The sequence below is a fragment of the Scyliorhinus torazame genome, chromosome 29 (assembly GCF_047496885.1).
Source record: "Scyliorhinus torazame isolate Kashiwa2021f chromosome 29, sScyTor2.1, whole genome shotgun sequence".
Classification (NCBI taxonomy): domain Eukaryota; kingdom Metazoa; phylum Chordata; class Chondrichthyes; order Carcharhiniformes; family Scyliorhinidae; genus Scyliorhinus; species Scyliorhinus torazame.
Window position 1 is genome coordinate 16,236,050 of NC_092735.1, and position 12,584 is coordinate 16,248,633.

Below are 12,584 nucleotides of genomic sequence, written 5' to 3' on the forward strand. Positions count from 1 at the left end.
TCTCCAAATTTTCTGTTCCCACCAGTGATGATTCTTGCCCTTGGCGGGAGTGAAACCTCCCGGCCTGTTCATGGAAGAAGGCAAATCCAACAGCGCAGCATGCCCTCAGTGCTGCACTGACTCATAGAATCCTTACATTCGGCCCATCGAGTCTGCACCGACCCTCCGAAAGAGCACCCTCCTCCCTAGGCCCATTCCCCCACCCTATCCCCGGAACCCCACCCAATCCGCACACCTTTGGACACTAACAGGCAATTGATCACGGCCAAACCATCTAACCTGCAAATCTTTGGACTGTGGGAAGACACCGGAGCACCCGGAGGAAACCCACGCAGACAGTCACCCGAGGCCGGAATCGAACCCGGGTCCCTGGCGCTGCGAGGCAGCAGTGCTAACCACCGTGACGGCCAAACCCAAACTAAATGTGCCCAAACCCCTAAATTGAGGATCCGACTCACAACGTCGTATTCTTGAGGTGAGAGTGGCGCAAAAGCAGCCACAGTGGTACAAAGCAACTGCGTGGCTGGGGGCGGGGGGGGGGGAGGGGGGGGGGGGGAGAGTTGGTGGTTCAACCTGAGTAAAGAGTCAGGGAGGTAGCCGAATGGGGTTGGCTCTGTAGCAAGAGGTTTACACATTCAATACTGATTTCACAGCTGTGAACACATTCAATACTGATTTCACAGCTGTTAACACATTCAATACTGATATCACACAGTATTAACACATTCAATACTGTTCTCACATACTGTTAACGCATTCAATACTGATATAACACAGTTTTAACACTTTCAATACTGATATCACACATGTTAACACAGTCAATACTGATATCACACAGTGTTAACACGCTCAATACTGAAATCACACAGTGTTACCACATTTAATACTGATATCACACACTGTTAACGCATTCAATACTGATATCACACACTGATAACATATTTAGTGCTGATATCACACACTGTTAACCCATTCAATACTGATATCACACCTTTAGCACATTCAATACTGGTATCACACAGTGTTAACACATTCAATACTGATATCACACACTTTTAACACATTCAATACTGATATCACACACTGTTAACACATTCAATACTGATATCACACACTGTTAACACATTCAATACTGGCATCACACACTGTTAACACATTCAATACTGATATCACTCTGTTAACATATTTAACTCTGACATCACACATTGTTAACACATTTAATACTGATATCACACCCTGTTAACGCATTCAATACTGATATCACACTGTGTTAACACATTCAATATAGATATCACACAGTGTTAACACATTCATTACTGATATCACACAATGTTAACACATTCAATATTGATATCACAGTATTTACACATTCAATACTGATATCACACAGTGTTAACACATTCAGTACAATATCACACAGTGTTAACAAATTTATTACTGATATCACGCACTATTAACACATTCAATACTGATATCACACATTGTTAACACATTTAATACTGATATTACACACTATTAACACATTCAATACTGATATCACACACTGTTAACACATTCTATACTGGAAAACGCACTGTTTACACATTCAATACTGATATTAAACCGTGTTAACACATTCAATACTGATATCACTGTTTTTACACATTCAATACTGATATCACAGAGTTAACACATTCAATGCTGATATCACACATTGTTAACACATTTAATACTGATATTACACACTATTAACACATTCAATGCTGTTATCACACACTGTAAACACAGTCATAACTGATGTCACACACTGTTGACACATTCAATACTGATATCACACAGTTTTAACACATTCAAAACTGATATCACACACTGTTAACACATTCAATACTGATATCACACAGTGTCAACGCATTCAATACTGATATAACACAGTTTTAACACTTTCAATACTGATATCACACAGTGTTAACACATTCAATACTGATATCATACAGTGTTAACACGCTCAATACTGAAATCAGACAGTGTTACCACATTAAATACTGATATCACACTCTGTTAACACATTCAATACTGATATCACACAGTGTTAACACATTCAATACTGGTATCACACACTGTTAACACGTTCAATACTGATATCACACACTGTTAACACATTCAATACTGATATCACACACTGTTAACACATTCAATACTAAAATCACACACTGTTAACGCATTCAATACTGATATCACACACTGATAACACATTTAGTACTGATATCACACAGTGTTAACACATTCAGCACAATATCACACAGTGTTAACACATTTATTACTGATATCACACACTATTAACACATTCAATACTGATATCACACATTGTTAACACATTCAATACTGATATTACACACTATTAACACATTCAATACTGATATCACACACTGTTGACACATTCAATACTGGAAATCTCACTGTTTACACATTCAATACTGATATCAAACCACGTTGACACATTCAGTACTGATATCACAGTTTTTACACATTCAATACTGATATCACAGTGTTAACACATTCAATACTGTTATCACACTGTTTTAACAGATTCAAAACTGATATCACACACTGTTAACACATTCAATACTGATATCACACAGTGTTAACGCATTCAATACTGATATAACACAGTTTTAACACTTTCAATACTGATATCACACAGTGTTGACACATTCAATACTGATATCACACAGTGTTAACACGCTCAATACTCAAATCACACGGTGTTACCACATTTAATACTGATATCACACACTGTTAACGCATTCAATACTGATATCACACACTGATAACATATTTAGTGCTGATATCACACACTGTTAACACATTCAATTCTGATATCACACCATTCGCACATTCAATACTGGTATCACACAGTGTTAACACATTCAATACTGATATCACACACTGTTAACACATCCAATACTGATATCACACACTGTTAACACATTCAATACTGATATCTCACACTGTTAACACATTCAATACTGGCATCACACACTGTTAATACATTCAATACTGATATCACTCTGTTAACACATTTAACTCTGAAATCACACATTTTTAACACATTCAATCCTGGTATCACACAGTTTTAACACATTCTATACTGAGAACACACACTGTTAACACATTCAATACTGATATCACACAGTGTTAACGCATTCAATCCTGATACCACACAGTTTTAAAACATTCAACACTGATCTCACACACTGTTAACACATTCAATACTGATATCATACCGTGTTAACACATTCAATACTGATATCACAGTGTTTACTCATTCAATACTGATATCACACAGTGTTAACACATTCAATCCTGATATCACACACTGTTAACACATTCAATACTGATATCACACACTGTTAACACACTCAATACTGGCATCACACACTGTTAACATATTCAATACTGATATGACTCTGTTAACACATTTAACTCTGATATCACACATTGTTAACACATTCAATACTGATATCACACCCTGTTAACGCATTCAATACTGATATCACACTGTGTTAACATATTCAATATAGCTATCACACAGTGTTAACACATTCAGTACAATATCACACAGTGTTAACACATTTATTACAGATATCACACACTATTAACACATTCAATACTGATATGACACATTGTTAACACATTCAATACTGATATTACACACTATTAACACATTCAATACTGATATCACACCCTGTTAACGCATTCAATACTGATATCACACTGTGTTAACATATTCAATATAGATATCACACAGTGTTAACACATTCATGACTGATATCACACAATGTTAACACATTCAATACATATATCACAGTATTTACAAATTCAATACTGATATCACACAGTGTTAACACATTCAGTACAATATCACACAGTGGTAACACATTTATTACTGATATCACACACTATTAACACATTCAATACTGATATCACACATTGTTAACACATTCAATACTGATATTACACACTATTAACACATTCAATACTGATCTCACACACTGTTAACACATTCAATACTGATATCATACCGTGTTAACACATTCAATACTGATATCACAGTGTTTACTCATTCAATACTGATATCACACAGTGTTAACACATTCAATCCTGGTATCACACAGTGCTAACACATTCAATACTGATATCACACACTGTTAACATATTCAATACTGATATCACACACTGTTAACACATTCAATACTGATATCACACACTGTTAACACATTGAATACTGGCATCACACACTGTTAACACATTCAACACTGATATCACTCTGTTGACACATTTAACTCTGATAACACACATTGTTAACACGTTCAATACTGATATCACACCCTGTTAACGCATTCAATACTGATATCACACTGTGTTAACATATTCAATATAGATATCACACAGTGTTAACACATTCATGACTGATATCACACAATGTTAACACATTCAATACGTATATCACAGTATTTACAAATTCAATACTGATATCACACAGTGTTAACACATTCACTACAATATCACACAGTGTTAACACATTTATTACTGATATCACACACTATTAACACATTCAATACTGATATCACACATTGTTAACACATTCAATACTGATATTACACACTATTAACACATTCAATACTGATATCACACACTGTTAACACATTCAATACTGGAAAACGCACTGTTTACACATGCAATACTGACATCAAACCGTGTTAACACATTCAATACTGATATCACAGTTTTTACACATTCAATACTGATATCACAGAGTTAACACATTCAATACGAATATCACACAATGTTAACACATTCAATACTGTTATCACACACTGTTAACACATTCATTCCTGATATCACACACTGTTAACACATTCAATACTGATATCGCACAGTTTTAACACATCCAAAACTGATATCACACACTGTTAACACATTCAATACTGATATCACACAATGTTAATGCATTCAATACTGATATCACACAGTGTTAACACGCTCAATGCTGAAATCACACAGTGTTACCACATTCAATACTGATATCACACTCTGTTAACACATTCAATACTGATATCACACAGTGTTAACACATTCAATACTGGTATCACACACTGTTAACACATTCAATACTGATATCACACAGTGTTAACACATTCAATACTGATATCACACACTGTTAACACATTCAATACTGACATCACACACTGTTAACACATTCAATACTGATATCACACTGTTAAAACATTCAATACTGATATCACACACTGTTAACACATGCATTACTGATATCACACCCTGTTTACAAATTCCATACTGATATCACACACTGTTAACACATTCAATACTGATATCACACAGTTAACACATTCAATACTGATATCACACACAGTTTTAACACATTCAATACTGAGATCACACACTGTTAACACATTCAATACTGATATCACACAGTGTTAACGCATTCAATACTGATACCACACACTGTTAACACATTCAATACTGATATCACACACTGTTAACACATTCAATACTGATGTAACTCACTGTTTACAAATTCAATACTGATATCACACCGTGTTAACACATTCAATACTGATATCACAGTGTTTACTCATTCAATACTGATATCACACAGTGTTAACACATACAATCCTGATATCACACAGTGCTAACACATTCAATACTGATATCACATAGTGTTAACACATCCAATACTGGTATCACACTGTTTTAACACATTCAGTACTGATATCACACACTGTTAACACATTCAATACTGGTATCACACACTGTTAAGACATTCAATACTGATATCACACTGTTAACAGATTCAACAATGATATCACACAGTGTTAACACATTCAATACTGATATCACACACTGTTAACACATTCAATACTGATATCACGCTGTGTTAACACATTCAATATAGATATCACACAGTGTAAACACATTCATTGGGGCAGCACGGTAGCATAGTGGTTAGCACAATTGCTTCACAGCTCCAGGGTCCCAGGTTCGATTCCCGGCTTGGGTCACTGTCTGTGCGGAGTCTGCACGTTCTCCCCGTGTGCGCGTGGGTTTCCTCCGGGTGCTCCGGTTTCCTCCCACAGTCCAAAGATGTGCAGGTTAGGTGAATTGGCCATGCTTAATTGCCCTTAGTGTCCAAAATTGCCCTTAGTGCCGGGTGGGGTTACTGGGACAGGGTGGAGGTATGGGCTTGGGTAGGGTGCTCTTTCCAAAAGAGCCGGTTCAGACTCGATGGGCCGAATGGCCTCCTTCAGCACTGTACATTCTACGATCTATGATCTATGATCTATTACTGATATCACACAATGTTAACACATTCATTACTGATATCACACAGTATTATCACAGTCAATACTGATATCACACACTGTTAACACATTCAATACTGATATCACACTGTTAACACATTCAATACGGATATCACACAATGTTAACACATTCAATATTGATATCGCACAGTGTTAACACATTCAATACTGATATCACACTGTTTTAACACATTCAATACTGATATCACACACTGTTAACACATTCAATACTGGCATCACACACTGTTAACACATTCAATACTGATATCACTCTGTTAACACGTTTAACTCTGATATCACACATTGTTAACACATTGAATACTGATATCACACCCTGTTAACGCATTCAATACTGATATCACACTGTGTTAACACATTCAATATAGATATCACACAGTGTTAACACATTCATTACTGATATCACACAATGTTAACACATTCAATACTGATATCACAATATTTACACTTTCAATACTGTTATCACACAGTGTTAACGCATTCAGTACAATATCACACAGTGTTAACGCATTTATTACTGATATCACACACTATTAACACATTCAATACTGATATCACACATTGTTAACACATTCAATACTGATATTACACACTATTAACACATTCAATACTGATATCGCACACTGTTAACACATTCAATACTGGAAAGCTCACTGTTTACACATTCAATACTGATATCAAACCGTGTTAACACATTCAATACTGATATCACAGTTTTTACACATTCAATACTGATATCACAGAGTTCAGACATTCAATACTAATATCACAAACTGTTAACTCATTCAATACTGTTATCACACATGTTAACACATTCATTACTGATATCACACACTGTTAACATATTCAATACTGATAGCACACAGTGTTAACACATTCAATACTGATATCACACACTGTTAACACATTCAATACTGATATCACGCTGTGTTAACACATTCAATATAGATATCACACAGTGTAAACACATTCATTGGGGCAGCACGGTAGCATAGTGGTTAGCACAATTGCTTCACAGCTCCAGGGTCCCAGGTTCGATTCCCGGCTTGGGTCACTGTCTGTGCGGAGTCTGCACGTTCTCCCCGTGTGCGCGTGGGTTTCCTCCGGGTGCTCCGGTTTCCTCCCACAGTCCAAAGATGTGCAGGTTAGGTGAATTGGCCATGCTTAATTGCCCTTAGTGTCCAAAATTGCCCTTAGTGCCGGGTGGGGTTACTGGGACAGGGTGGAGGTATGGGCTTGGGTAGGGTGCTCTTTCCAAAAGAGCCGGTTCAGACTCGATGGGCCGAATGGCCTCCTTCAGCACTGTACATTCTACGATCTATGATCTATTACTGATATCACACAATGTTAACACATTCATTACTGATATCACACAGTATTATCACAGTCAATACTGATATCACACACTGTTAACACATTCAATACTGATATCACACTGTTAACACATTCAATACGGATATCACACAATGTTAACACATTCAATATTGATATCGCACAGTGTTAACACATTCAATACTGATATCACACAGTGTGAACACATTCAATACTGATATCACAGTTTTTACACATTCAATACTGATATAACAGTGTTAACACATTCAATACTGATATCACACTGTTTAACACATTCAATACTGATATCACACACTGTTAACACATTCAATACTGATATCACTCTGTTGACACATTTAACTCTGATATCACACATTGTTAACACGTTCAATACGTATATCACATTCAGTACAATATCACACAGTGTTAACACATTTATTACTGATATCACACACTATTAACACATTCAATACTGATATCACACACTGTTAACACATTCAATACTGGCATCACACACTGTTAACACATTCAACACTGATATCACTCTGTTGACACATTTAACTCTGATATCACACATTGTTAACACGTTCAATACTGATATCACACCCTGTTAACGCATTCAATACTGATATCACACTGTGTTAACATATTCAATATAGATATCACACAGTGTTAACACATTCATGACTGATATCACACAATGTTAACACATTCAATACGTATATCACAGTATTTACAAATTCAATACTGATATCACACAGTGTTAACACATTCAGTACAATATCACACAGTGTTAACACATTTATTACTGATATCACACACTATTAACACATTCAATACTGATATCACACATTGTTAACACATTCAATACTGATATTACACACTATTAACACATTCAATACTGATATCACACACTGTTAACACATTCAATACTGGAAAACGCACTGTTTACACATGCAATACTGATATCAAACCGTGTTAACACATTCAATACTGATATCACAGTTTTCACACATTCAATACTGATATCACAGAGTTAACACATACAATACGAATATCACACAATGTTAACACATTCAATACTGTTATCACACACTGTTAACACATTCATTCCTGATATCACACACTGTTAACACATTCAATACTGATATCGCACAGTTTTAACACATCCAAAACTGATATCACACACTGTTAACACATTCAATACTGATATCACACAATGTTAATGCATTCAATACTGATATCACACAGTGTTAACACATTTATTACTGATATCACACACTATTAACACATTCAATACTGATATCACACATTGTTAACACATTCAATACTGATATTACACACTATTAACACAATCAATACTGATATCACAGAGTGTTAACACATTCAATACTGGTATAACACACTGTTAACACGTCAATACTGATATCACACACTGTTAACACATTCAATACTGATATCACACACTGTTAACACATTCAATACTGATATCACACACTGTTAACACATTCAATACTGGCATCACACACTGTTAACACATTCAATACTGATATCACTCTGTTAACACATTCATTATTGATATCACACCTTGTTTACAAATTCAATACTTATATCACACTGTGTTAACACATTCAATATAGATATCACACAGTGTTAACACATTCATTACTGATATCACACAATGTTAACACATTCAATACTGATATCACAGTATTTACACTTTCAATACTGATATCACACAGTGTTAACGCATTCAGTACAATATCACACAGTGTTAACACATTTATTACTGATATCACACACTATTAACACATTCAATACTGATATCACACATTGTTAACACATTCAATACTGATATTACACACTATTAACACATTCAATACTGATATCACAGAGTGTTAACACATTCAATACTGGTATAACACACTGTTAACACGTCAATATTGATATCACACACTGTTAACACATTCAATACTGATATCACACACTGTTAACACATTCAATAATGAAATTACACACTGTTAACGCATTCAATACTGATATCACACACTGATAACACATTTAGTACTGATATCACACACTGTTAACACATTCATTACTGATATCAAACCCTGTTTACAAATTCAATACTGATATCACACACTGTTAACGCATTCAATACTGATATCACACAGTTAACACATTCAATACTGATATCACACACTGTTAACACATTCAACACTGATATCACATACTGTTAACACATCCAATACTGATTTCACACACTGTCAAGACATTCAATGCTGATATCACACTGTTAACACATTCAATGCTGATATCACACAGTGTTAACACATTCATTCCTGATGTGACACACTGTTAACAGATTCAATACTGATATCACACAGTGTTAACACATTCAATACTGATATCACACAGTTTTAACACATTGAATACTGAGATCACACACTGTTCACACATTCAATACTGATATCACACAGTGTTAACGCATTCAATACTGATACCACACAGTTTTAACACATTCAATACTGATATCACAGTGTTTACTCATTCAATACTGATATCACACAGTGTTAACAGATTCAATCCTGATATCACACAGTGCTAACACATTCAATACTGATATCACACAGTGTTAACACATCCAATACTGGTATCACACTGTTTTAACACATTCAATACTGATATCACACACTGTTAACACATTCAATACTGATATCACACACTGTTAACACATTCAATACTGATATCACACACTGTAACACATTCAATACTGGCATCACACACTGTTAACACATTCAATACTGATATCACTCTGTTAACACATTTAACTCTGATATCACACTGTGTTAACACATTCAATATAGATATCACACAGTGTTAACACATTCATTACTGATATCACACAATGTTAACACATTCAATACTGATATCACAGTATTTACACTTTCAATACTGATATCACACTGTGTTAACGCATTCAGTACAATATCACACAGTGTTAACACATTTATTACTGATATCACACACTATTAACACATTCAATACTGATATCATACATTGTTAACACATTCAATACTGATATTACACACTATTAACACATTCAATACTGATATCACACACTGTTAACACATTCAATACTGGAAAGCTCACTGTTTACACATTCAATACTGATATCAAACCGTGTTAACACATTCAATACTGATATCACAGTTTTTACACATTCAATACTGATATCACAGGGTTCAGACATTTAATACTAATATCACACACTGTTAACACATTCAATACTGTTATCACACACTGTTAACACATTCATTACTGATATCACACACTGTTAACACATTCAATACTGCTTTCACACACTGTTAAGACATTCAATGCTGAAATCACTCTGTTAACACATTCAATACTGATATCACACACTGATAACACATTTAGTACTGATATCACACACTGTTAACAAATTCAATACTGATATCACACTCTGTTAACACATTCAATACTGATATCACAGAGTGTTAACACATTCAATACTGGTATCACACACTGTTAACACGTTCAATACTGATATCACACACTGTTAACACATTCAATACTGATATCACACACTGTTAACACATTCAATACTGAAATCACACACTGTTAACGCCTTCAATACTGATATCACACACTGATAACACATTTAGTACTGATATCACACACTGTTAACACATTCAATACTGATATCACACACTGTTAACACATTCAATACTGAAATCACACACTGTTAACACATTCAATACTGATATCACACCTTTAGCACATTCAATACTGATATCACACAGTGTTAACACATTCAATACTGATATCACACACTGTTAACACATTCAATAGTGATATCACACACTGTTAACACATTCAATACTGATATCACACACTGTTAACACATTCAATACTGATATCACACTGTTAAAACATTCAATACTGATATCACACACTGTTAACACATTCATTACTGATATCACACCCTGTTTACAAATTCAATACTGATATCACACACTGTTAACACATTCAATACTGATATCACACAGTTAACACATTCAATACTCCTCTGTAGTGGGTAAAGTCTTGGAGGGGATTATAAGAGACAAGATTTATAATCATCTAGATAGGAATAATATGATCAGGGATAGTCAGCATGGCTTTGTGAAGGGTAGGTCATGCCTCACAAACCTTATTGAGTTCTTTGAGAAGGTGACTGAACAGGTAGACGAGGGTAGAGCAGTTGATGTGGTGTATATGGATTTCAGCAAAGCGTTTGATAAGGTTCCCCACGGTAGGCTATTGCAAAAAATACGGAGGCTGGGGATTGAGGGTGATTTAGAGATGTGGATCAGAAATTGGCTAGCTGAAAGAAGACAGAGGGTGGTGGTTGATGGGAAATGTTCAGAATGGAGTACAGTCACAAGTGGAGTACCACAAGGATCTGTTCTGGGGCCGTTGCTGTTTGTCATTTTTATCAATGACCTAGAGGAAGGCGCAGAAGGGTGGGTGAGTAAATTTGCAGACGATACTAAAGTCGGTGGTGTTGTCGATAGTGTGGAAGGATGTAGCAGGTTACAGAGGGATATAGATAAGCTGCAGAGCTGGGCTGAGAGGTGGCAAATGGAGTTTAATGTAGAGAAGTGTGAGGTGATTCACTTTGGAAGGAATAACAGGAATGCGGAATATTTGGCTAATGGTAAAGTTCTTGAAAGTGTGGATGAGCAGAGGGATCTAGGTGTCCATGTACATAGATCCCTGAAAGTTGCCACCCAGTTTGATAGGGTTGTGAAGAAGGCCTATGGAGTGTTGGCCTTTATTGGTAGAGGGATTGAGTTCCGGAGTCGG